At 39.4% G+C, this 21,425-nt stretch overlaps 1 pseudogene across 1 annotated transcript; it reads left to right on the plus strand.

The window, feature by feature from the left end:
* Positions 1-8,258: 8,258 nt before the first annotated feature.
* LOC309560488 (putative olfactory receptor 2W6) lies at positions 8,259-9,190 on the plus strand (annotated as a pseudogene). The gene has a single exon. The product of its transcript is annotated as a putative olfactory receptor 2W6 (transcript).
* Positions 9,191-21,425: the final 12,235 nt, after the last annotated feature.

Consider the following 21,425-nt stretch of genomic DNA (forward strand, 5'->3'; position numbering starts at 1 on the left):
TTGGGAACAGGCTACCTAAGAAACTAGTTTTACCCAGCTCAGATGATTATTTAAAATAAAAAGTAGGGTTCTCTACTAAATGCACAGAATATAACTTGTAACATTTCTATGTAATAACACCAGAGATTGTTGAACCAGGGAATATCCACTTGCCTTTAAAATCAGGAAGGATATTTTTGGTGCAAATTGGACAATGCTTTTCAAGGATTTCTTTTGTCTTCTCCTAGATCAACTGTGAGTGTAGGGTTCTGTATATGAAGGCTTTTTTATTTATGGTTGACCTAAATGGATGTGTGTCTTTTTTCAACCTGACTAACTATGTTACTAGGGATAAGCATCGGGTTCAGGTTGAACATGGGTTCCACCCAAACCAGCCTATTCGCAGTTCAGAAAACAGGTGAACAAACTGGTCATATTTGACCAGTTTACCTGTCCAAATCCCCATCTGTTGTTTGGCAAACAAAAATTCTGTAAATTTACTGCCATAAACCCTAGTTCCCTGGTTGCCTGGTGTTTGCAAACAAACCAAAAGAGGGATCCTGGGTGTTGTAATTGCTAAGTATAGTGATGACTATATTTGATTAATAATGTCATCCTGCATCCCCGATCAGTTTGTTGAAATATAGCACACTAACTGTTGCCAAGCCTGGATTACCATATATATATATTGGCGCTTTTCCACTGCATGGAACCGAACGGTTCGGCCGCTTTTGTGCTTTTCCACTGCTGGTACCGCATGGTATAGTGTAGGAACGGTTCGGTACGGTACAGTACGGCGGCGCTTTTCCACTGCATGGAACCGAACGGTACGGTACGGCTCTGAAAAAACAGTACCTACTCGATTGTGGTTCCAACAGGTACCAAACTGGTACCATATCCCACAATCTTTTGCATGCAGTCACTACTAGCCACTGATTGGTCAGAGAATCCCACCCACCCCGTTGTTATCCCACCCACTTAACTTTAGTACTACTTTAGTGGAAAAGCAAACCATACCGTACCGTACCGAACCGTTCCAACACCGTACCATGCGGTACCAGCAGTGGAAAAGCAAACCGGGCCAAGCAGGGCCAAGCAGGGCCGAGTAGAGCCGAGCCGGTACTTGCAGTGGAAAAGTGCCATACATGCTGCAAATATATACATTACGGTTTACCGTTATTATTGATGTTGTCAGAGTGCTCCTTTAACCGGTTGCCGACTGCTCACAGTATATTTACTGCGGCAGTCAGCCCCGGCCAGGCAGAGTGACGTAGGTCTACGTCGCTCGCCTGTCACTCCTTTTAGAGCCAATAGCGGGCGAGCGCGGCCGAGGCACGCGCCCGCCGAGGCACGCGCCCGCCTCGGCTCGTTCACAGAGGAGTGCGGGCGTGTGACCGGCGGACCCGATGTCCGCCGGTCACACTACGATCGCTGGTACAGCGGGAGAAAGACAGAGCGGCTTATGTAAACAAGCCGCCTGTCATTCTCCCCTGTGTAAAAATGAAGATCAGATGGTTCTACTATGTAGAACCGTTGATCTTTGTTTTTACACTAGGGGACCTGTCCCCCTACAGTTAGAATCACGCCCCTAGGACACACTTAACCCCTCCCTGTCCAATACAGTTAACCCCTTCCCTGCCAGTGTCATTTTTGCAGTAACAGTGCATATATATAGCACTGATTACTGCAGTAATGTCACTGGTACCCCCAAAAGTGTCAAAAATGTCAGTCAAGGTCCGATCTGTCCGCCGCAATGTCGCAGTACCGCAAAAAAATCGCAGATCGCCGCCATTACACGTTAAAAAAAAAAAAACACCAAAAATGACAAAAATCTTTCCCTTTGTTAGTAAACGCGATAACTTTTGCGCAAACCAATCAAAATACGCTTTTTGCGATTTTTTTTACCAAACATATGTAGCGTAAAACAATTTGGCTGAAAATGTTAAAAAATTTTGATTTTTACATTTTTTTGGGGGGCAATTTCATATAAAAAAAAGTGAAAAATATTGTTATTTTTGCAAAAATTACGCTCTTTTTTTGTTTATAGCGCATGATCAAAAAATCGCACAGGTGATCAAATACCACCAAAAGAAAGCTCTGTTTGTGGGAAAAAGAGGACGTGAAATTCGTTTAGGTACAGTGTCGCACGACCGCGCAATTGTCCGTCAAAGTCACGCAGTAAAAAAATCGCAAAAAACCCCCTGGTCAGGAAGGGGGTAAAATCTTCCGGGGCTTAAGTGGTTAAGGCTGCTACAAGGGAGGATCGGCTTTTTCCAGAAATGGATGAACTGGATTGTGGGAGATATAGTTGAGGACTGAAGGCAGACTGTTGATTGGATTGCCGGAGGAACTATTCTCCCAGGGAGCCATGGGAGAGTGAAGGATCATGGGAGAGATTATATATCTATCTGCTTCACAGAATTCACGCTCTCTTGCTTCCAGGACTCAGCGAGGACAGACCAGCCGGAGAGGTGTGGAGGGACACTGTTGGTGATGGAGGCCTAGTGAGAGCAGAGCCCATCCTCAGCGGTGCGGATGCTGGTAATCACACAGCGGTGATATATCCCGTGGAGCTGAGTAGATAGTGGGTGAAGCTGAACTGACTGACCGGGATAGCCGAGTACCGATCACTCCCAGTGACACAGGAGCGTTGGAGAGCGCATCGCCTGGGTTGCAGGATAAACACAAATGGACACTAAAACGGAAGAGTGCCTGGTGACATCCAACTCACAAGTATAAATCTCCATCCTTGACTGCAGATAGGATCACACATACACTATGACCCTGGGATTACAAATATCACGCTGAATAGTGATAAGAGCTCCAACTGCCAGGGAAGACTTAGCAAGGCCCTGCTAGGATAGGGACTTCAGCACCCGATTTGATTAATCTTTTGAAGTAAAATAACAAAATAGTATTTTCATTGTGTCATTGTGTTCTTGGAGATTATATTTGAAATGTTGGAACCTAAGGTGTCCAGTGGGTTGGATAATTCTCAGGGTCAGGTGAGTGCAGAGGAACATCCATTAACTAGCAGCCCTCAAGGGATAAGTGCTACATAACAAACAATACAATAGTGCAATACACCAGAATCTTTGTTACTATGTAATCTCCAGCACTGTGACAGCCCCATTCCCTGTCAGTTCAGATCTCTATACTGAATGGCAATTGTCTGCAAGTACTTTGGGACCTCTTTAAGCCCTTTTTACCTTGAATACTTAAATACTCTCTAATGGTTTTATGATCTCAGTTACTTTACCAAGATTTATGTATATTGCCCCCTCTCACTTTTTTATCTTTTTTTTGTGCTTGCACTGCTTTACTTTTTACTATATACAGTACACACTCCCCAGGGGCCTCAAGGTGATCTGGCTACAGACAAGGGGACCTTGGGGTATAGAAATCTCTAGTATACTGCAAGAACTACCTTGAAGTTGTTCCTTACCCTGGTGAGGTGCACAGTGGCTGTGGGTAACACTCTCTCCCCCAGGTTGATCTACATGACGAATCTGCTGTTATATAGGTCAGTTTACTGTGGATAATACTCAGATTATGTTCCTTTCATTTGTTACCTCTCTTTTTTCTCCCTTCATTATTCCCCTTTTCTCTTCCCGCCTACCCCTCTCCAAGGGAAGGAAACAAATACCTAATGCGCACTAATTTACAGCACTGGTGACTGGAAAAAGGTGCACAAGTGCCATTATGGAGCACAGCAGGGGGTTCTGTTACTTCAGTAAATGTGGCTGGCAGTAAACACTTCCCTGCAGTTATTATGATTAGTCAGTGCTGGCCAGGCTTTGTGATAGATCTGCTCAGTGGTAGTAAACATTCACTGCACTAACAAATTGATCACACTTCCACCAGTGCTGTCTGATCATTGCAACTGCAGTGGAATGTTTACTTTGGGTTGCATTATTGCCATTCCTGCAGCTGGCAGATTGATTACACAGTTCTGCCAGTGCTGACTAATCCTATACTATTATAACGGGGGGGGGGGGGGGGGGAGTACCACGCTTTAAAGGTGCTTCTGTGCTAAACTGATAGTGTGTTGTTCTAATTATAAAAATAAATCATATAAATCTTATATTCAAAGTGCCTAAGTGCTTCAGTGATTCATATAATATATGTATCCTCATAAAAAAATCTCATTGATTAATAAGTGTATGCAACTCTTATATACATACATATTCCATCTGTGTATACAATGAATGTGAAATAATAAATAAATAAATTATTGTGCTAATATCACAACTATTATAAATCTTAATAATAGGTGGTACAAATATATAAATATATTAAAGTGCATAAGTGTCCTTAAAAATGTTGAACAGTGATCAAAAATCTTCCTCTTAAAAATGCATGCAGGTGCTCTTCAGTGCAGTGACCACTAGGTGTCCTAAGCGCTCACCTCCATTCCTTCCATAATACACCTTATACTGTGTGTCTTTGAGATATGTTCCTTACTCCTCTATGCCTCTTGAAAGGCTGCTGGATACCGATTTTTCTCCTTATTTGGGGATCGGTTTGCCAGGAAATGTAGGGAGGACCTTTAGAGCTCCATTCCTTCCATAATACAACTTATACTGTGTGTCTTTGAGATATGTTCTTTACTCCTCTATGCCACTTGAAAGGCTGCTGGATACCAATTTTTCTCCTTATTTGGGGATCGGTTTTGCCAGGAAATGTAGGGAGGACCTTTAGATCTCCAAAATAAATGGGCCAATATAGTGAAGTATTGCCAGTATTTTATTTAAAAAAATATAGAGTAACACTCACATCGATTATGTCTTTTCCCAATTGCATAGCAGATACGGGTCAAAGGATGCCGATACGTCACTTCCGGTGCTCTATCCTACGCGTTACGCTGCGTGCCGACGCAGCTTCTTCCAGGGATAACCCGCCCACCGCTGTGACGCCCTTTTTATAGCACTAGCTAGTGCTATAAACTGCCAGGGAAGACTTAGCAAGGCCCTGCTAGGATAGGGACTTCAGCACCCGATTTGATTAATCTTTTGAAGTAAAATAACAAAATAGTATTTTCATTGTGTCATTGTGTTCTTGGAGATTATATTTGAAATGTTGGAACCTAAGGTGTCCAGTGGGTTGGATAATTCTCAGGGTCAGGTGAGTGCAGAGGAACATCCATTAACTAGCAGCCCTCAAGGGATAAGTGCTACATAACAAACAATACAATAGTGCAATACACCAGAATCTTTGTTACTATGTAATCTCCAGCACTGTGACAGCCCCATTCCCTGTCAGTTCAGATCTCTATACTGAATGGCAATTGTCTGCAAGTACTTTGGGACCTCTTTAAGCCCTTTTTACCTTGAATACTTAAATACTCTCTAATGGTTTTATGATCTCAGTTACTTTACCAAGATTTATGTATATTGCCCCCTCTCACTTTTTTATCTTTTTTTTGTGCTTGCACTGCTTTACTTTTTACTATATACAGTACACACTCCCCAGGGGCCTCAAGGTGATCTGGCTACAGACAAGGGGACCTTGGGGTATAGAAATCTCTAGTATACTGCAAGAACTACCTTGAAGTTGTTCCTTACCCTGGTGAGGTGCACAGTGGCTGTGGGTAACACTCTCTCCCCCAGGTTGATCTACATGACGAATCTGCTGTTATATAGGTCAGTTTACTGTGGATAATACTCAGATTATGTTCCTTTCATTTGTTACCTCTCTTTTTTCTCCCTTCATTATTCCCCTTTTCTCTTCCCGCCTACCCCTCTCCAAGGGAAGGAAACAAATACCTAATGCGCACTAATTTACAGCACTGGTGACTGGAAAAAGGTGCACAAGTGCCATTATGGAGCACAGCAGGGGGTTCTGTTACTTCAGTAAATGTGGCTGGCAGTAAACACTTCCCTGCAGTTATTATGATTAGTCAGTGCTGGCCAGGCTTTGTGATAGATCTGCTCAGTGGTAGTAAACATTCACTGCACTAACAAATTGATCACACTTCCACCAGTGCTGTCTGATCATTGCAACTGCAGTGGAATGTTTACTTTGGGTTGCATTATTGCCATTCCTGCAGCTGGCAGATTGATTACACAGTTCTGCCAGTGCTGACTAATCCTATACTATTATAACGGGGGGGGGGGGGGGGGGGGAGTACCACGCTTTAAAGGTGCTTCTGTGCTAAACTGATAGTGTGTTGTTCTAATTATAAAAATAAATCATATAAATCTTATATTCAAAGTGCCTAAGTGCTTCAGTGATTCATATAATATATGTATCCTCATAAAAAAATCTCATTGATTAATAAGTGTATGCAACTCTTATATACATACATATTCCATCTGTGTATACAATGAATGTGAAATAATAAATAAATAAATTATTGTGCTAATATCACAACTATTATAAATCTTAATAATAGGTGGTACAAATATATAAATATATTAAAGTGCATAAGTGTCCTTAAAAATGTTGAACAGTGATCAAAAATCTTCCTCTTAAAAATGCATGCAGGTGCTCTTCAGTGCAGTGACCACTAGGTGTCCTAAGCGCTCACCTCCATTCCTTCCATAATACACCTTATACTGTGTGTCTTTGAGATATGTTCCTTACTCCTCTATGCCTCTTGAAAGGCTGCTGGATACCGATTTTTCTCCTTATTTGGGGATCGGTTTGCCAGGAAATGTAGGGAGGACCTTTAGAGCTCCATTCCTTCCATAATACAACTTATACTGTGTGTCTTTGAGATATGTTCTTTACTCCTCTATGCCACTTGAAAGGCTGCTGGATACCAATTTTTCTCCTTATTTGGGGATCGGTTTTGCCAGGAAATGTAGGGAGGACCTTTAGATCTCCAAAATAAATGGGCCAATATAGTGAAGTATTGCCAGTATTTTATTTAAAAAAATATAGAGTAACACTCACATCGATTATGTCTTTTCCCAATTGCATAGCAGATACGGGTCAAAGGATGCCGATACGTCACTTCCGGTGCTCTATCCTACGCGTTACGCTGCGTGCCGACGCAGCTTCTTCCAGGGATAACCCGCCCACCGCTGTGACGCCCTTTTTATAGCACTAGCTAGTGCTATAAAAAGGGCGTCACAGCGGTGGGCGGGTTATCTCTGGAAGAAGCTGCGTTGGCACGCAGCGTAACGCGTAGGATAGAGCACCAGAAGTGACGTATCGGCATCCTTTGACCCGTATCTGCTATGCAATTGTGAAAGACGTAATCGATGTGAGTGTTAAAGGATTTAGGTGGACATAATTATCAGACAGCGCGAGAATTACACACCCCTTTTTTTAATCCTATACTATTGTCAGGGTGGGGCAATGTTTACTGCCAGCTAACAGATCAATCACACAGCCCCACCAGCACCAGATTCTTTACAAGGATTTTTTGGTTCTAGCAATATTTTTTCTTTAGAGCATCATTAGAAAAAAATATTTCAGTTTGAAGATGCCACTGCAGCAGGTAGACAGCAGTGTGCCTCTGTTTAATACTGTAATTGTTTGATACAATTATAATATTAAAAATAATAAAATTAATTAATATTGTAAAAAAAATGTACATTTTGTATTAAAATAGCATGCCAAGTTAAATCTACTGTATATAAGTCTGTAAATTGTATAAATATTTTGCATAGGCAAATTAGTTAGTGCTATAGTTAATTTAACTGATGGTAACTGATGCTGCTTAATTTGACTTGGGCATCTATAATTCAATGACCTCTGGGCATGAAAGGGTACACACATTTAGAGTGTACCATTGCAGTATATATTTTGCATGTAACTTAGAAATTGTAATAATAAGTACATTAGATTAACCCCATCTGTTTCTTTCAGGCATCAGGGGAGCTAATTATAATTAACAACAAAAGGATACTTGCATATATACCCCCCACTCTTCAGTACAGACTAACTGGAAGTAGAAAACACTGAGATGATAACAATCATCTGGCGGAGCTGGGACCTCTGTTTTCAATAAGGCCATAGCTTGAATTATTTTTCAATTTTTATTTATTTTAAAATTAAGGCATTCTGTTAGAAGAAGTAAGTGAAAATATACACTATTCGCTGTGCAATACCAGGTTATCTCTTTAATAGAAGAATAAATACTTGTTCCATACAGCCCAATTTTTAATTTTGCAACTAAAATATTTTTGAGTGCCTGGTGCTCAGCTTTAAAAAAAAGTATTTTTTAATTAAAACTATAAATTGATTAATATTATATAAACAAAACAAAACTACATGTAAACAAAACAAGTATGATGTGTGTGATTTTTTTTAGATTCCAATAATCAGGTATGCAGATGTTTTTAAATAAAACCATCACTGGATATTTTATCATTAAGGGAATTTCTGATTTTATCGAAATACAAATTACAATATTCGTTTTAGTTTTGTTGGTTTATCTTTTCACTCTTGGTGGTAACATGACCATCCTTCTACTCATCTGCCTGGACTCCCGTCTTCACACCCCCATGTACTTCTTTTTGGCTAACTTGTCCATTGTGGATATGTCTTGCACTGCAACAACATTACAAGCTTTATTACAGGAGATAAAACAATTTCATTCTTTGGTTGTATGGTGCAGACCTTTATGGCTGGATCTTTATCAGTACAGGAACTATTTATACTGACTGCAATGAGTTATGATCGTTATGTAGCCATCTGTAACCCTTTGAGTTACCATTTGAGTATGAACCATAGGAATTGTGCTCTCTTGACCTCTCTCTGTTGGGTATTGGGTTTTTTACTTGTTGCCCCTCTTGTGGGGATATTATCTAGTTTCTCTTGCTACTCATCAAATGAAATCAATCACTTTCTCTGTGACATTGTCCCCTTGATGAAAATAACTTGCAACGACACCTCTCTGTTGGATATATTGTTCTTTTTTGAGGGCTTATTTTTTTTTATTATTGGCCCATTTCTTCTGACCCTTATTTCTTATATCTTTATAATAGCAGCTATACTGAAAATACGTTCAAACACTGGAAGAAGTAAAGCCTTCTACACTTGTTCCTCGCACCTCACAGTGGTCATCCTTCTGTATATGACGCTTGTTAGCCAATACCTGACACCAAATTCAACAGGTACACTGGAATCAAAGAAACTGTATGCTTTGTTTAATACAGCTGCAATCCCTCTGCTCAATCCACTGATCTATAGCTTAAAAAATAAAGACGTGAAAGCAGCTTTAAGACGAAAGTTGAATTCAGGTGAAGCGATCACTTGATTTTATATTTTAATCTAATTTCTGTGAAAATGTCTTTTTTTTTTTTAAGTGTTGAAATTTTTTTTATTGATTTCAAAAACATAACAGAACAAATGCAGGCCAATGCAACGTACAGTGGTAAACATGGAATTCAAATAAGGACAAAACAAGAACAACACAATATTCAGGTATCATGTGATTAGACATTGCCGTAGAGAAGGAGCATGTATAGGAGTGACAAATATCAAGCAAAAAGGATAAAGTCCACACCCTGGAAGGAAGAGTCAGGCGGTGCGCCCCCGGGAGCCTGCCACCCCTCTCCCCCCTGCACCCCACATGGGCACAAACTGTGTGGGGAGGATAGGGTGACGTTCCCTATTAGGAGCTCACTACGCCAGCTCGGTCTACATATCATTCTGTGAACATTTCTGTCAGTCCGATATCGGTTGGCACTACATGTAACATTGGGAATTTTACCTTGATCTAATAGAGTAAAAATATGACAAAGGGATTCTCTCCTCTAAATGTTGGTTGTATTCTAAAGGAAAAAGAGATATCTCAGTTATATATATTGCATATGGATGTTGTGTTCATTGTACACATATGATATCACTTAACATGCAATGTAATCTCAAATAAAGCATGTATAATGTAATATTTGTAGCTATTTACCATGCCAATTATTGCCTCTTTTGCTTTTATTCCCAAATGTTCAAAAAACTTTAAAGCTAAAATCTTTCTAGAATTTGTTTAAATCTGACATGTTGCGCAGTAATACAGTACAGCCTTAAACATTTCTTCACTTTGCCTCTGTGTAGGTATTTCTTGTAATACAGACATGTTACTGCTGCTCTTTTTCCATGTGCAATGTAAAAATGATTTAGGTAGGCAAATTAGTCAGAGTTTTTGTCACATTAACTGATGCATTGGGGGAGATTTACTAAAACTGGAGCACACTGAATCTGGTGCAGCTCTGCATGGTAGCCAATCAGCGTCCATGTTTTATTGGCACAGCTTCCTTGAACAAGCTGAATTTAGAAGCTGATTGGCTGCCATGCACAACTGCCCCATATTCCAAATGCTTCAGTTTTAGTAAATGTCCCCCATAGTAATGTTGCTGGGTTTGCACCCAGGATAACTCTGTATCCAGACAAGTGCAATATATTGTAATTACATTATAACAAATGTGCTTTCCTACCTACATTTCTGCTGTATGAACCTTAATCAGTTTAGTTTTTTCATAGCTACTCCTGGGCAAGCAGCTTGCGCAAAAAAATAGAAGGATTTTTTTAGGAAAAGCATTGTTGTAGATTCAAATGAGGCACAGTGACTCTGGTGAAGCAGCTCTATACAAAAATGAAGTATGCCTTAACTAGGAGACCCAGGGTTGGTCTAATGAGCACGAGCAAGACTGAAGACCTTGGAATTCAAAGTGTTTTTATTATTGGTGCTAATTCAAAATAAAGGTTGGTCTTTTTTAGTTTATATATAAAAAAAAAAAAAAAACAGTGATGATTAAATACCACATGACTGCGCAATTGCCAATTAAAGTAGCACATTGCTGAATAGAAAAAATGCCCTGGTCATGAAGAGGGTAAAACTTTCCGAAAGGTCAAGTGGTTAAATATTGGAGACTGTTATAGGCAATCCAGTGGTAAGGAGTAGGAGACTTAACTTGCACAAATAGAAATCGCTGTAAGAGCTGGGACAGTATAAATATTGGGGGAAACTGAAACTAACTGGAGTAATTGCACAACTAAAACACTAGCAGGGTGAAAATTTATAAACCTATTTCAAGACAATTTTATAGTACAGTTTATAGAAGCCCCAACGAGAAATGATGCTGTGCTGGACCCGGTAATCTCAAACGTTGCACAGCTTAACCACTTCTGGATCGGAAGATTTTCCCCCTTAATGACCAGGCCATATTTTGCAATTCGGCACTGCGTTATTTTAACGAACAATTGCGCAGTCATGCGACGATGTACCCAAATTAAATTGATGTCCTTTTTTTCACAAATAGAGATTTCTTTTGGTGGTATTTGATCACCTGTGTGATTTTTTTTTTGCGCTAGAAACTAAATAAGAGCGACAATTCTGAAAAAAACAATATTTTTCAGATTCTGATATATAACATTCTCAAAAAAAATAAAATAAAAATATTTTTTTTTAATATTTTAGGCCAATTTGTTTTCTGCTACATATTATTGGTAAAAAAAAAAAAATCATAATAAGCGTATTTTGATTTGTTTGTGCAAAAGTTATCGTGTCTACTAACTACGAGAAAGATTTATGTCATTTTTATTGTTTTTTTTTTTTCATTAGTAATGGCAGCGATCTGTGATTTTTAGCGGGACTGCGATATTGCGGTGGACAGATCGGACCCCTAACTGACATTTTTGACACTTTTGGGGGGACCAGTGACATTACTACAGTAATCATTACTAAAAATATGCACTGTTACTGTAATAATGACACTGGCAGGGAAGAGGTTAACATTGTGGGTGATCAAGGGGTTAAATGTGAGCCTGTGGGGGGGGCATGGCTTCTGAAATGACCATAGAGACATGTGATCCTATATAGAAGGATCACAGGGGCTCTGTGATCATTTCAGGGAGAAGGACGGTCAGCTTTGTTTACAACAGCTGACCTTTCTTCTCTCTCAGCGGGGAGCGATCGCGGGTGTCAGGTGGCAATCGGAGACATCTGCCCACTGCATCGGCTTCCCCGCTGACGAGTGGGAAAGGGAGCGCGCCGCCAGCGGCGTGCGCTCGCTCCCTAGTTTCCTGCTCGCGACCGACGTAGCCCTACGTCGGTTTGCGCAGGAGAGCCACATTGCCGCAGTAAATAGGCATCGGCTGGTCGGGAACCGGTTAAAGTATAACTAAAGGCAAAACGTCTGTTTTCAGTTTTAGATAGAGTGCAGAGGGATTAGACCACTGTCACTTTTTAATGCTGTCTGTGCCCCCATTAGGGAGCTTCACCCTTTCTACATGTTCGGTTTACCATTATCATTAAATGTGAAAGTAAAATAAAAGCCCAAATTTTGGGTTGTCCCCAGAAAAGTAATAGAAAAGTAATAGAGGGAAAATCTTCCAATGGTTCTGGTGACCAGGGGTTTCCCAAGAAACTCCCTTACTTTGCTGAGTTTTCCTCTCACTTCCTGTTTGGCTATGGGACAGTAAGTAAAGGAAAATCTTCTAAATGGGACACAGATGGGTAAAAAAAAAAAAAAAAGGACAGGGGTTATACCCTCCCTTACTCTATCCAAAATGAAAAAAAAATGTTTTGCCTATAGTTCTACTTTAATACTAATGTTCATATGAAAGGACATCTGGGTATCAGTGACCATAACATGATTTCATTTAATGTTAGCTGTAAAAAACAAGCACATACTGAGAGATGAAAACAGTTAATATTATTAGAGCAAATTTGCCACGGCTGAGGCCTTCTAAATAAGATTTAGATAGGAATGATGAACACAGAACAGAAAAGAGTATTTCCTTTTTTCTTTACATCGACTGTTTGTAAACATACTGCAAAATGTATTCCCACAAGTAATAAGTAAGCGTGGCTCGGGGTTAAATTTCAGTGCCAAAAGCAGTAACCCCGAGCCACACTTGGGGTACCGCTAGGAAGATCGCTGGATCCTGGTAGAGGGGTTACTTACCTTTATCACTGGGATCCAGTGATGTATCTCGGCGGTGTGCAGCGACGGAGCTTCCTCCTGATCCTCTGTGAGCCCTGGCTTCGGTCTCCTGCGACGTGACGTTCGCAGGGGGTGGAACCGGCGGCAAATTCAAAAAGTAAATGCACAAACACACTGATACACTGTAATCCTATTGGATTACATTGCCAAAATAAAATAAATTGACCTTTGATTGCCCCCCAGTGCTTTCTCCATTGCACTTCCTGCATTTTTCCTGTACCATGTGTCTTGAGCGACCATGGCATCAAACAAGCGCGCCACAACCTCAAAAGCGGTATATGACCTGCTGGGCGACAGCGATACAGAATCGCTTGCAGAGTGGAGTGATAGCGATTCGTGGGGAAGTTCGTCATCGGACGCAGAAAGCAATTTCAGCGATGATGCTGCGACTGTGCCGAGCAGTGTGCGGACTTGGTGCTCGATCGACTGCGGTACGGAGCACGTAGCGCCCCCAAGGTTCCCATTTACCGGAGCACCTGGTATCAAAGTGGATGTTAAGGATGACAACCCCTTGGCATACCTGCAACTCTTTTTGACCGATGAGGTTATTGAAAAGATTGTTGTGGAAACTAATCGGTACCAGCAGCAACAAGCCGCAGCGCATCTGCGGTTTTCAAGGAGCAGGATGTGGGAACCCGTGACCAGAGCGGACATCTGGAAATTTCTGGGCCTAATTATTCTGCAGGGAGTGGTGGGAAAACCCCTGCAGAAGTGGTATTGGACCACCAATAAATTATTGGCCGCTCATTTTTTTGGCACGGTTATGTCGGAGTACAAATTTTCACTCATTATGAAGTATTTGCACTTTACAAATAATGACGAATTTGATGAGACTTCTCATCCAGCTCCGAAGCTCAAAAAGATTTGGGACATTTATCAACTAATTTAAAAAAATTTCCAGCAGTCCTATGTCCCAGAAAGAGACATTTGTATAGACGAAAGTCTAATGGCCTATAAAGGGAGACTTAGCTGGATACAGTATATTGCGTCCAAGAGAACACGCTTTGGCATAAAGTAATTTATGCTGTGTGAATCCAACTCTGGATATATTTGGAATTCGGTCCTATACCCCGGGAGAGGAACCAAATTCAACGAAAGGTTCAGCAGCTATGGAATGGCAACCGCTTCAGTTCTGACGCTGATTGAGCCTCTGCTGAATCAGGGGTACTGTGTCACCACAGATAATTTTTTTACATCCCCAGAACTGTTTGAGTTCCTTCTACAACAAAAGACGGATGTGTATGGGACCGTTAGAGCTAACCGGCGTGACATGCCCCCCACCTTTGCCAACAAAAAGCTCAAGCCCGGAGAAATAGTTGCCTGGCAGAAAGGAAAAATGTTGGCACTGAGATGGCGCGACAAAAAAGATGTCTGCCTGATGAGCACCATCCATAACATCTCTACTGTCATGGTACACACAAAAGGTGGAAAAGATATTATGAAACCGCAACTGGTCATGGATTATAACAACACCATGGGAGGTGTGGACAGAGCTGACCAGGCCATGACTTTCTATCCGGCAATGCGGAAACAACAAAAAAAATATTATACAAAAATATTCAGGCACCTCCTGGAACAATGTTTGTGGAATGCCTTCATTCTCCTAAAAAAGAAGAGTGACAGGCCTGTGCTCCATGCGGACTTTTTGTGGAAAATTGCTGAGCTCATATTTCTCAGGCACCAAACACCAACAGTAAGTAGATCCGGACGCCGTGCTGCTGGTGTTGTGAACCCCGAACGCCTGACCGGTCGTCATTTTATGGACCACATTCCACCAATGGAAAAGAAGTCTGCACCCACAAGGATGTGTGTGGTTTGCTGTTCCAAGCGTGAATACACTGGACGGAAAATCAGAAAAGAAACGCGGTACTACTGTCCTGACTTTGACGTTGGACTTTGTGCTGTACCCTGTTTCAAAATTTTCCACACCCGGGACGTTTATTGAAGCAATATGACCACTAATATTGCATCCTTTTTGGAAAAAAATATATATATTGCATCTTTGTTTGACAAAAAAAATGTCAGTGTTTTTGATTACGTTATTTACTATAATTTATTGAATAAAAGTGTTATTTTTTGGAGAAAAAAAAGTGTTATCATTATTATTATATTATTATTTGTTATTATTTTATAGTTATTTATTATATTATCATTTAGGATTTTGTGTTTCAAACTTTATCATACCCGGGATGTTATAAAGAAGAACGCACAGTAAAAAGAAATCATATATAAATAGTTGGTTTGGGCTGCTCATCCTTAAGAATTACTAGCAAAATAATGGTACCGCTTTCAGCACCTAAAATCAGAAATAATCATACAGCCAGGGAGGTTAAGAGGCTAAAAAAAAAAAAAAAATAATAAGAAAATCATTTTTAGAAAAAAAATTGTAGAAATACAAAAACACTGTAATAAATTCAAAGTTAAAAAGATTGAACTAGAATATGTAAAAGGGAAATCAAAGCCCAAAAAATTCAAAACAAATGACAGGTTGCAAAGTACAGTAGGACTAACCCCTAAAAATGATTTAAAGCATAACTCCACTTTTGTTGAGAAAAAAAAACATCCCCCTCTGGGTGATCTATGTACATCACAAGGTCTTTAACAAACTTTGTTGCAGATTCCTATCTTTTGTTATTCTGAAGAAATCCCTGTTTGTTCCTCTGTGCCTCTGTGCTGAGTGGGTCTAATGGGAGTGGTTTCATAATTATCTATCAGCTGTGGCAGCTGCAGGGCTCTAATTATTAAAGCTGCTGGGTCTGCATCACAATGTTTGTTGCAGGGGATGCCATAAATCTGACTTGTATCTTAGGCAGACTTCTGGGAAAATTGGTGAGCCAATCACACAAGCAGGAAATGATGTTTCTGGGGTGTGGTCAGTACACATTCCATATACAGAATAGCTCCAGGTAGCCATATTGCATTGCATTTTCAGAAAATGACAGCGGCTGCAGATTGAAAAGGAAAGGTAATTTTTAATAACATTCAATTACAATATGATTGGTATCGCAATTGTATATGCTATATTGTATTTTCTTTATTTGCTATTTTTCCCCCCCCACGAAAGTGGAGTTGCCCTTTAAATATATTAATAGTGAAACATCTGAGCATGTAAATCCTAAAAACTAAATAAGTCCATAAAAAGAGGTTAAGGGCTTCCATCCAATTTTTGCAGGGTAATTTTGTCATTGGAAACAGGGTTGTATATCTGTATTTCTTATAGGAGCAAAGGGAATGAGACGAGGGGCTTTGTAACATACAACAGTAAATTGTATGCAGGCAACATTGTCTTATTGGTAGTATTACCTATTCTCAGTCCCTAATTACCTATATTCACCCTAACTTGTTGTAAAAATGGTTCTACAATTAGGATAAAAAACAAAAAGCAATAGTGTGTAACCTTGATGGGTGCCATTCTCAATAGTGAATGGTTTGGATGAAACGCCATTATTTTTGATTGCTGCTGGATGCAGCATATGGGGGGGGGGGTAAGCCTTTGTGTTGAAAAGTCTAGCTATTCCAATATCACACAGCTGAAGGTTTTCTCTGCATCTATCAAAATCAGGAGCAAAGGAATAACCTTCAACCTAGAATGAGCAGATCTAGGGTTCTAGTGGTATTGTCCCTAGCTTCTCTGATGAGGGTAAAACCTGTCCAAATGAATAAAGTTAGGCAAGAGGGCTTTAAGGAGGTTTACCAGGATTTTGGCAAATATCCTAATGTCACAGCTGAGGAGGCATGTCGGTCTACTTCTGATTTATGCAACATGGCCTCTGGTAAATAATGTCCTTTTGTGAGGCCATTTAATGCCTCCAAAAAAAGTTGAACCAAGATGGGGAAGCAACTGCTTATAATAATGTAAGCTTAGGCCATCCGGCCCACGGCTTTATTAGTGTCCATATCTGTCAAGCAATGGAAAGTTCAGCATGGTCTGTTAGTTTGTCCAGGAATTTAAGCATAGTGGAAGGAATAGTAGGTATTCTAGAACACTGTAAATAGGATCTGATGTTGTCTGTTTTGGATCTACCAGCACAAGAGGAGCCAATGGATAGAAATATTATAAGACCTGGTGGAAGTTGCAAAATGCGTTTGCAGTTCTATCAAAGTTACATGTCAGTTTCCCTGTGACAGTAGAAATATAGGAAATGTAGGTACTGTTTCTGTGAGTACATAGGGCATTTTCCAGTTGCCGCTCACATTTGTTTATGTATTCAAAAAATGTATGTTTGCACCTGGATAAAGTTGCTTTAATTCTAATGAGGCTCATGTCTTTAAGTTTATTTCTCAGTTGGATTAACTCCTGTTCATCCTGCACTGATTAGCAGGGGAGGGCTGGGCCAGGGGGCAGGGGGGCAATAGGTGCAGTAACACACCTACCTATGTAAAAGCACTGAAACCATCCATATTACTCTTTTAGAAAGGTATATATGAAAAGAGCTGCATCCTGCCTGTGGCGCTGAAAAACACCTTCCCATGTCCTTTACTTGGCAAAAGTAAGTCACAACGGGCATAAAAACCCTTACCAGCTATCCTACATGATTGATACAAGTTATGTTTATAAATTGGATGCAAGAAGCATCCTAATCAAATATATATATATAATCCTTCCAGAATGAACTACCTATGATAGTGCTGCAAGCCATTGGGTTACCCTTATATGGACGTATATACCAAATTTGTGAGTAAATGAACAAATGCAATTTCACATGGTGTGAAGACCAAATATAACCTAAACCCATATATACAATATATATCTTTCCAGACCAAGGTACACCACGGTTCCTTGTTGCAGTTGTTGAGGATACAGAGAAAAAGTTTTTTTGCTGAAACAAAGTAAAACTATGTATGTACAAATACCCTATTTTTTCCTTTACTTATTTTTGAAACTCTAATTATATGTATATCTGCAATAACGAAAATGTTATTGTTTATACATTACAGCTGGGTGACAAAAATTCTTTGAAAAAGGCTATAAACAGCCGAAACGCGTCAGAATACGGATGAACTCTGTGAACCACCTTTTCCTGGGAATTCCACAGGAAACACAGAGACTATATTCCGATTTATGTCACAATTTACCACACATGTCACAGATTCACTAGAATCTTTCTTCTTTCAATCTTATCACATTGGGCCTATACCCAAACACCAATGATCACATCATTGATATGTATGTTATGTATATATAATGGAATAAATCCAAATTATTTTACTTATTGCATTTAATTTATTAATTGCCCATAAAGTCCCAACATTTTGGCTTGAGACACCAAAAAAACCCCCTACTCTGAAGGTAGGAAAAGATGGGGTATTGGGACAGACAGAGGACAGTGAGAAAGAGGGGGGGTAGAAAAAATAAAAGAGGTTGAAGATGGCTCTCCTAAAGATCGCTATAAGCTCTGTACCTTACTGGAGAGCAGAGGTAATCCCTGTGTGGTGGTTGTAGACTTCCAGGGATTACAGTGGTAAATTACCGTGAGTGATCACTTATAGATGTATTTCTGAAATGAACCTATAAATATATACAGAATAGGTGGACAGGGAACTTTAGAATGGGAGAAGTGGAAAATAATACATGCATTCCTGAGGCTGAAATGTTTTTAGATTAACAACATAAAACTCAAAAACAGATAAACATTAACAGAGAGCTAGGTTAATTTATGGGGAGTATGGCAAACTTTTATTCCCAATCTCAAAAGGAAGCCTTTTTGTTTTAGGTAGAGTTAGCTGATAGGGCTTATATTCCTTTCATGTTTGACTCCTTAGTTGACACCAGGGAAAAGGTGGCAGCTGGCCATGTCACCAGCTTCAGAAATTTGCAGTTATCAATATCAACTCAACAGAGCATCAATCAAGTGAATCTTATAATGAATATCAAATCCTTAGTGAGGAAGAGGTCTGTCTTCCCTTCAACATTTTGTGAGGTGGCCAGACTTTTGCCAGTTGGTTCTTTAAAGGATAACTAAATCAAAGGCCAAAAATGTAATACAAGTGTAATCTTTGTTCTATAAGCGAATAATCCCATCAACCCTCATTTATGTATAAGTCAAGGCTCGGTAGCACCCATGGCAGCTCCTTCCATAGATACTATAGATACTACATCTAAGGACTGGTAATCTGCAATATATTACTTTGCTTTTGTTTGTTTTTAGGTTTAGATATGCTTTAAGGAAGATCCATTGGCTTTATAATTTGCCCTTTATCTTTTCAATGATACCTAAAGTTTATAACATGCTATAGTACTAATCAGGTATCCTGTCAGGAGCTAAAGTATAACATTTTAAGTTGCGTTAACCATCTTTGTAGCTACAATGGTATCTCTAACAGTTCATTATTTTAGTGCACGTGACACCTGGAACCAAGTAATGATCATTAGCTAATAAGAGCAGTATATTAACCCCGTCTGTCACTGGCAATTGCCTGGGGATTTAATTAGAATGGCTATCCAAAATACCCAGTATATATATATATATGTATCCCTTGCTGTTAGTTAAATATACAATGAGTGAATGTAGACAGCACTATGGCTACAACTGTTATCCAGCTATATGGAGTCCTTTTTGCGACAAAAGACCATATGTTTAAAACAGGAAAATATTCTGCTTGAAGAGGTAAGAGGAAATATACACCATTAGTGCTACACAGTTGTTTTAGCTTCCTAGTAGAAATATAGGATTGTCATAAATACTGTAAGCCAGTTTTTAACATATCAACTAAAGCGCTTTTTTTAAATCAACCATTTTTATTTAGTCAGTCAATTGCCAGACACAGAAGGTAGGGTGGGAAGTTAGGGTTCACGACAATTTCCAGGGTCCGTAGGAACCAACTTCTCCTCCTGAACTGGCTAAGACCAGTGTTACCACAGAGGAGACAGGCTGTGGGTTCTGTAGGTAGGACTTGACCACTGCCGAGATGAACAACTAAATAATTTGAATCTAAATTAATGAGAAAAAAAGAATTTGATAATGTTATTCATAATGCAATATTTTAGGGTTTAATTTTCCATGATAGATTTCTCATTTAGGAGTATCTAAACAAAGGAAAAATAAAATATATTGCAATTTACCAGTTCCTAGCAATATTATCATCAACATGGTTTTTTGTGCTTGGGTGGCTTTGCTCAGTCCTCCAATGTATCTATAGAGGGAGCCATGGTTGTCACCCAGGCTTGACTTTAAACATCCAGTTCAAAAGATAAACAGCACAGCAAGAAGTAGATTCTGAAGCAGGATTTACTAAAGTCCTATATTAGAAAAAAAAAAAAACTTACACCAAGACAGGGACACACTTTTTTGCTCATATGGGACTTCACTAAACACTACTTTAGAGTCTACTTCTCAGTGTACTGGTTTTTCTTTTATTACTGGATTTTGTACAGTACCACTAGCCATGCACCCACCCTGCACAAGGTTATCTATGGATGTCTGTGCGGTAAGGTTTGATGAACTGGACTTTAAACATGTCTGCCTTTGTTATTCCCAATGTTATTCAACCCTTGTTGAGCCTGCCAGAATTCCAAATATCTCCCTTTGTATTGGAGATGAAGAGAAAGGCATGTGTTTGCAGTTCAAGTAATGAAAGCAGCCTAGGGTAAGCACTGCTCCTCTGCAGATCTAGTGCAATGAGCGTTTGTGGACAAGGAGTGTGTTACTGGCAGGATCAGCAGGTAAAAAAATAAACACTTTCAAAAAAGTCAATAAAGTCACCACAGCTATGGACTAGCAACCACATATATATATATATATATATATATATATGAAGTCCAGTGGTGAGATCTGGTCTCCCTGCAGCCTTTGGATTTTCCTCTTCTTGTTCAAATCCTGTCCTTCAGTCTCTGCAATGTAATAATAAAGTCTATCTGGAAAAAAAAAAAAATATATATATATATATATATATATATAATATACCACAACCACATATATATATATATGTGGTTGTGGTACATTATATATATATATATATATATATATATATATATATATATATATATATATATATATATATATATATATATATATATTTTTTTTTTTTTTTTTTTTTTTTTTTTTCCAGATAGACTTTATTATTACATTGCAGAGACTGAAGGACAGGATTTGAACAAGAAGAGGAAAATCCAAAGGCTGCAGGGAGACCAGATCTCACCACTGGACTTCATTACACTAGGGGATTTAGACAATGGCTTTTCCCACTCTATAAATCCTCATTGGATAGACTTCCCCTTGCTCCTTGTCTTATTGATTACATAACTAGTAAAGCAAAATCTCCCCTATAAGGTCTAAGTCCTTCCGCTACATGAAACACAACACAAAGAAAGTTATTGCTGGGATTGGGCTTTTTTGAGCTTCAACACATGCAAAATGATGTGATAGTGCAAAGGACTCACATGGCCCATAGACCTGCACTTAGATGCTCTTTCTTGCATATATTCAATTGACTGAGCTTCATGGATGACCAGGGCTTTAATTTATACAATATGTCAGCACAGATATAAAGACTTGGAATCATTAAAAGTATGGTAATGTATTCCTATGCACAGTAATGTGGGTACAG

The sequence above is a fragment of the Pelophylax lessonae genome, assembly GCF_965119305.1.
Source record: "Pelophylax lessonae genome assembly, chromosome: 7".
Lineage (NCBI taxonomy): Eukaryota > Metazoa > Chordata > Amphibia > Anura > Ranidae > Pelophylax > Pelophylax lessonae.